Raw genomic sequence first — 7,528 nt, forward strand, 5'->3', positions numbered from 1 at the left:
GGACACCCACCTCTGGAATTTAAAAAGAAAAACTGGTTTCTTCCACATAAGTGTGGTGGATTCAGAGACTCCTGGAGTTGTGCTCTCTGCTCTGCAGAAGTAACCCAAGGCCCATGGTCAGTGAATAAATGCAAGGGTGACCCCTAGGTGGTTACTTTTAGCAGGCATGGTAAGTGGTTAATCACCAGCTTTCATCAGAACAGCAAGGTGAGAAATCCCACAGAAACCAGAAGGAAGGGAAGGCTGGGCTGGCATGAGTGTGTGTGTGTGTGTGTGTGTGTGTGTGTGTGTGCGCGCGCGCGCGCGCGCACTGTCACTGCTCTTGGTAAATCTAGAACACTCAAGCAGTCCTTAGCCTGTTACTGACCCTTCTTCTTCAATTACATGTTTTTGGAATTACATGGTTTTATCTCAACCAGTCAACTCCCTGTTAGATAGAAATCTTTAGGATTTGAAGAACTGGGCATTGCATGACCTTTTTATCCTGTTTATTCCACCAACAGTAGCTGTCCCCCTTTCTGGTCTAAGCTGTTCTCTGAGCACCCACAGTGGTTTTCCAATGCAGCATATTTTATTTTTAAATTATATTTTTACTATGTGGCTTGGGACTCAGTACATTGACCAGGCTGGCCTTCACCTCAGAGATCTGCTGTCCTCTGCCTCCTGAGTGCTGGCATTAAATGTGTGTACCACCACATTTGACACCACACATGTCCTGCATTTTTTAATGTGATGTTTGAAGAATCCAAGTTCTTTTGTTTTAAAAGCTCTCTGTCTCTCCATGTATGAGAGACAGCACATATGTGTGAGAATGCAGGGTGTTGTGTGTGTGTGTGTATGTGTGTGCACGTGCTACTACATACATGTGGAGATCAAAGGACAACCTCGGTGTCTGTCCTCACCACTTCATATGCCAAGCTAACTCTCAGGTCCTTCTGTCCCACCGCACATCCCACCATAGGAGCGCTGAGGTTACCCATGTTCGCTAGAGCATCCGGCTTTATTTAACTGGGTTTTAGGATCTAAACCCAGACCCTCACTCTTCATGACAAGCATTTTACCCACTGATGTACCTCCCCAGCCTCTACTAACTCAGTCCCCATGACCGGCTCCCAAATCTTGGTCTGGAATAAGAAACACCCCCAGCCTTCACAGACCACTCACTGAAGGGACCTTAGCCCACTGGAACATGTTGTAGATGGAAGTTTCTGTCCTGCAGTCATTCAGTCCCAAAGAAACACACAGGGGCCTATATTAATTATAAACTATTTGATCTATTATCTCAGGCTCATTATTAATTAGCTCTTACGACTTAAATTAACCCATACCTTTTGTTGGTGTTAGCCACATGGTTTGGTACCTTACTCAGTGCAACTTTCTCATCTTGCTTCCTCTGCAACTGCCTGGCGACTGCAGACAGCTTCCTGCCTGGCTACTGGTCAATCAGCATTTTATTGCTAAACCAATGCGAGTAACAATCTTCACAGCGAGTAAGGGCAGGCCTTGTATTTCTCCACTTACCTCTGCCTTGCTAAAGGCCACTAGATTACATTCCTAAAGCTAGCCCCAACATCTATTCCCTTCTTTGGCCACTTCCTCCTGAGGGTGACCACCAAAGTCCAGCAATCAAAGGCCCCCTTAGGCTCACCTAATTAACATGTCCAATTAAAATTTAACACCTCATCCTAACACGGGGTTTCCCTCTTGTACCTTTTTCCATTTTTCTATGTGCCACGTCTGCCTCCTCTCTATCCAAAGGCAGTCCTTTGTTCTTCCTAAGCAAATATGCCTGTCCCCTTTCCCTTCTCCCTCTTCTTCTATCTTCTGTCTTTGTCCCTTATCCCTGCCCTCTGTCCCTCTGGGGAAAATACATCTCCTTTGTGCTGAGGACTTGGTCTTGGGGTCCAGAGAGGATACTTTCCCTTTTCCTCACCATTTGCCCCCCAGGCAGCTCCTGACTTGCTTAGTTCCCTACTTGGTCTTGGACCACTCCCTTTCAGCCCCTAAGGCTACTCTGGGGCGCTCTTCTTACTAATCGAGACTGGGCAAATTCTACCTCCCCGGACTCCCCAGCTTGAACACTGCCCCCTTCCTCGGTGCTTGCAATGAAATCTCCATCTTTGTATTAAAGTGAAGAGCGTGTGAGCTCTGGATGGCAGAGATGGCAGTCCTTCAGGAGTGTTTGCTGAGTGGAATACCAAGGTTTAGTAGGAAGAGCAATTCAAAGATGCCCTCCCCCACTCCACTGGCCACAGTGTGGCCAGATGACAGCCCCCTCAACAAGAGGGATGACCAGGATGGAAGAATGAATAGGAAGCTGTGATGTTCCTACTTGCTCCATGCAGCTTCGAGTGGTAACAGCAGTGGTTAGTTCCCCAAGCCATTTTCTATCATACTGGGTGTCCCAAAACATTTTCTTTTACAGTTTCACTGTGGTTATACCAATTTTTAATATTTTTATTATTTATTTATCTATATTATTGTTATTATTATTATTTTGGGTTTTTGAGACAGGGTTTCTCTATAGCTTTAGAGCCTGTCCTGGAACTAGCTCTGATAGACCAGGCTGGCCTCAAACTCACAGACGTCCACCTGCCTCTGTCTCCCGAGTGCTGGGATTAAAGGCGTGTGCCCCACCGCCCAGCAGTTATGTTAATTTTGATGGATAGCCTGGTCTATGGGCCCATGGTACATACCTATCATAATCATGCAGAGCTCTGAAAATGAGATAAAATCCCCCTTTATCTGCAGCTCTGGCTGATGTGGAATCCACAAAGGGAGGGAATTAACTTGGCTAGAAGCTGCAGCTTGTAAAACCTACAGTCTAAGCCCAGCCTCGGCTCATTAAACCTGATGCTCTACCAATCGATTTAAACATTTTCAGGAGACAGTTGCTAATCCCCCAGCATGGGCTAAATGTGGGGAGCTGATGCCGAGGAGCCTGCGATGGACTCTGAGGGTGGATCTGGCTGGCTGATCACACGGAACCAGAGGAGAAGGCAACTTGGTGGTGTTTGCTCCTTAATTAAAAAGATGGGTAGATGACAAGCTGTCTGGATGTGGGTGGGTGCCTAAGAATATGGGTCAGAGACCTTGCACAGGACTCCAGAAATGTTCCAATTAGTACTGAAAATGCTCTCCCTCTTTCTCTCCCTCTCCCCTCCTCTCTCCCTCTCCCTTTCATGGTCTTGCTATGTAGCCCAGACTAGCCCTCAAACTCTTGTGCCCCTGACTCAGTCTCCCAGATGCTGGGTTTTATAACCCATGCGCCACAATGCCCAGCAAGCATTTGTTTTCTATACATGGAGTCAGGTGAACTCAAAGAGAAATAAACTCACAGGAAAAGGGGTGTTATCTTTGTTCCTGATGTTTCATAAAGCTAACCAGGAGTGACTGCTCTAGCCCAAGGGCTTTTCCAAGAGATGATCTTATAGATTCAGTCTCCTTAATTCTGTAACCAAGTTTAAAGCAAGATTCCATAACCTTGGACAAAGTCACAGATGACTGGAAAGTCGTCATCAGTTAGACCTTATCTTGTGGCAACCTCTGTTTCTGAAGGTGTTAGGTCTAGACAAGTATGACCCATAGACCCATGGGCTAATGGCACAGTCCCAAGCCTATGGTACAATTGAGAGTGGTGGACCCTTTAAGAAATGGGACCAAGTTGAGTCTTTAGGTCCCTGGGAGTACAACATCGAAGGGGATTATGGGACCCTAAGGAGGTGAATGAATCTGACCTGTTGTGTTGTTCCCCCACAGGTCTAAAGTGAAGGAGATAATCAGCCATGTGAAGCCTCCAAAACTGTGCACCAAAATACTTTCCTCTTTATCAGTTGATTTGTCCAAGATATCTGTTATAGGAATGGAAAGCTGACCAATGCAAGGTGAACCTACATGCAATCTAGGAACAAAATGATTCCTGTTGGGTTGGCTTACCAACAGGGTGGAGGATCAATTGTTTCGAGGAAGAAGAAGAAGAAGAAGAAGAAGAAGAAGAAGAAGAAGAAGAAGAAGAAGAAGAAGAAGAAGAAGAAGAAGAAGAAGAATGTGATTTAGTATAATTAAAGGTGGCTTTGGCTTTGTACCTCGGTCAATGCTCTTGGGAAATCTGTCTGTACTGAAGGCTTCAACTGGCATGCTTCAGCTTGGAAAAGAATTCTACGAATTCTATCTTGTATCTATGGAGCCCTAAGTTCCACTGTGGAGAATGCAACTGGCTTGGTCTTATTAATTGGACTTGAGTGTGTGTGTGTGTGTGTGTGTGTGTGTGTGTGTGTGTGTGTGTAGAATCCACTGTGGAGATAGAGACAGCTGGGACTGGAGACCTGGAGCAGGAAGGTGCCCTTTCACACTCTTTCCTTGCTTCAAAGGACTGTGTCCTGTTACTCTCTCTCATGGCGTTCTTGCATAGTTGTGCCTTACCCGGTCTCCCTTGTGGACTGCGCATTCTAGTTCACAGACTAGGCTTACAGGTTATCTGGACACTGCAGGATTGGGGAAATGACTGGTGTAGAGAGGGTCTAGCTACTACAGTGATTCTGAAGAAAATATGGGCCTTAGCTTCAAAGATCTGTGAAGGCGTAAGTCACGAACAAGGCAACACCAGTTTGGAGTTATGATTAATAGGGTGTTATTTATTTAAAGGGGAAAAAACTTACAGATCACAATCCCAGACAACAGACATCTGCGCAACCAGGAAGGGAGTCTCGTCTCCAGCGGAGCAGTAAGAGAAGAGAGCGAGCAGAGGAAATAGCCGCTTTTTTAAAGGGAGTGAGACCATGCCCCAATGGGCTGGTATCACAGCAGCTATTGGTTGGAGGGGCGGAAAGACCTCCCGCAACAGATCTGTAAAATCAGGAACTTGGCCGAACTGTGCCAAGATAGGTTAAATGTGAGGATATGGATAGGGCACCAAGAGCAGAAGGAGAGAGGCATGGATGTCCCATGGGGGATTGGAAAATGTCACCTCATGTGGTCTGATCTGACTCCAAATAAGCAGGACTTCTGTAAGCTTCAGAGGTGCCGTCCTCATGACCCTCTGAGTGCCCAGAGAATGCTTGCAAACCTCAGAGAACATGGACTTTACTTAAAGCCACTCAGCATTGAAAGACAAAGAAATAGCTTCTCCCTCTGTGCCCTCACTCACACAGTACCCAACACATAGCATGCGACATTGACCACCATGGTGGCTCACACAATACCCAACACATAGAACGCAGCATCGACCATTATGGTGGCTTACACAATACCCAGCACATAGCATGCAACATCAACCACCATGGTGGGCCACACAGTACCCAACACATAGCATGCAACATCGACCATCATGGTGGTAGACATAATACTGACCCCTGTGGAATGTTTCCATCCTCCCCTTAGAACCTATGGTGTATGTCTGTGTCTTAAACTCCAGGACCTTCTATTCTGTTACATGGAAGGAAGGACTTTGGAGGCAGATTCTACAAAGGACACACAGGTTGGGGAGACTCTCTAGGGTATCATAGGGTCCTTCGAAGGGGCTGTGTCTGTGGGACGAAGTCACAGATTTTCCTTCTTACTTAGCAATGGCTCCAGATAACAAGAGCTTTTTGCTTGCTCGTTTTGTTTTTTAATTTTTAAGATTGTATTTTAATTCATTTCTTCTTTTTAAAAATTCCTTTCAAATCCTCCCATATACACTTTCTGTTGAAATAAGAGTGGAGGGGCTGCGTCCCCAACACCCCGGCCGCTTGGCTAGCTCATGCCCGAAATAATTACACGGAAACTGTATTCATTTAAGAACTGCTTGGCCCACGAACTCTAGCCCTTACAGGCTAATTCTCGCACCTGGACTAGCCCATTTCTAATGATGTGTGTAAGCACCCCAAGGTGCGCTTACCGGGAAGATTCTAGCCTCCGTCCATGCTGTCCGGGAGCAGAGCAGAGTCTGACCTCACTTCCTCTTCCGCCCAGCATCCTATTCTGTTTATTCCACCCACCTATGTTCTAAGCTATGAGGCCACGCAGTTGGTTTATTATAATTAACCAATTACCTTCCTCCATCATTTCCTGCTCTCCTTCACATTTATGGCCTGTTTTTTTTTTCATAAATTGTTATTGCCTGCATGTGTGTATTTGTGTATACATATATATTCCCAAATACAACCTGTTGAATCCATTGACGCTACTTGAATTCATGCTTCCAAAGCTGACCGCTTAGCATCGTGTGGTCTTCTCCTGGGGATGGCTACTTCTTTCAGTCCTAGCTTTACTCAGTTTCCTGTAGTTCTTTCTTTAGGGCTGCAGCCTCATGGGCTTTCCTCCCTATGCAGTTTGGCGTGTTCATCAGTGTCTTCCTTGTTCAGCTCACACCTGCACTGAGCTCCTGTCTCCTCCTGCCTCATATTCCTCTCCCCACCCAGTCACATTGCTGCTGTCTCTACCTCTCTAGTGCTGGGATTAAAGGTGTGGGAGTCCAAGTGCTGGGATCACCTTTCTGTGAGCTCTGCTTCTCTTTTTAAGAGTCAACCTCGTGTATCCCAGGATGGCCTTGAACTCACAGAGATCAGTCTGCCTCTGTCTCCCAAGTGCTTGGCCTCTATGGCTAACTAGTGTGGCTCTCTCTGCACTCAGATCTTTTAGTAGGTTTTATTTGTTAAAGCACAAATAAACGATCACTACAGTGGAACCTTTGAGAGCTTTGCCTTGCTGGGCCAGGCTTTGAGGGTTTTTAACCTTGCCCTGCTTCCATGTAGTTGGACTTTCTTTGGACCAAATAATGACACCAAGACTTATTAATTATGAAAGCTTGGCCTTAGTTGAGAAGAGTTCCCAACTAGCTCTTAAATCTTAAATTAATCCATTTAAGTTCATCTGTGTTCTGCCACGTGGCTCATTACCTCTGCCCAGTACTACACACCCCACTTCCTCCGTGTAGGGCTGGCAAAGTCCCCTCCTCTCAGATTCTTCTCCCTAGTTCCTCTCTTTCCACAGAAGTCCCGCCTATCCTCTCCTGCCTAGCTATTGGCTGTTCAGCTCTTTATCCAACCAATTAGAAGGCGCCTTAGCAGAGATACATCTTAATAATGTACAAAAAAGGTTATTCCACAACACTTCCAGTTTGCCCTCTCTGCTTTGTGTTTGGGGTTGAAAAGGTGATCGTTCAGCTTCCTGCTCCAGCTACTGTGCTTGACTGCTGCCCGGTCTCCCCGGCCTCCCCCCTCCCCCGCCTCCCCTGCCTCCTCCACCTCAACCCCCCCCCCACCTTCCCCGCCATGATGGGCTCTTTCTCTGGAACTATAAGCCAAAATAAACTCTTTCTTCCATAAATCACTGTAAGCCATGCTGTTTGTCACAGCAGTAAGAAGTGACGAATGCGTCTGTGTCAAGGGAATAAGGTGGAGAGAGAACCTCCTGCCTCAGCTTCCTGAGTGCTGGGATTGCTGGCATGTGCCACCAGGTCTAGTAGGAAAGTAAATATTATTTACATTGCAGGCAAAACCTTTCTCCTGAGGCTTCTCAGTGCTGCTGTGAGGACAGCAGCCGCACC

This window comes from Alexandromys fortis, unplaced genomic scaffold (genome assembly GCF_014885135.2).
Source record: "Alexandromys fortis isolate MF-2015 unplaced genomic scaffold, M_Fortis_MF-2015_v1.1 scaffold_156, whole genome shotgun sequence".
Classification (NCBI taxonomy): Eukaryota; Metazoa; Chordata; class Mammalia; order Rodentia; family Cricetidae; genus Alexandromys; species Alexandromys fortis.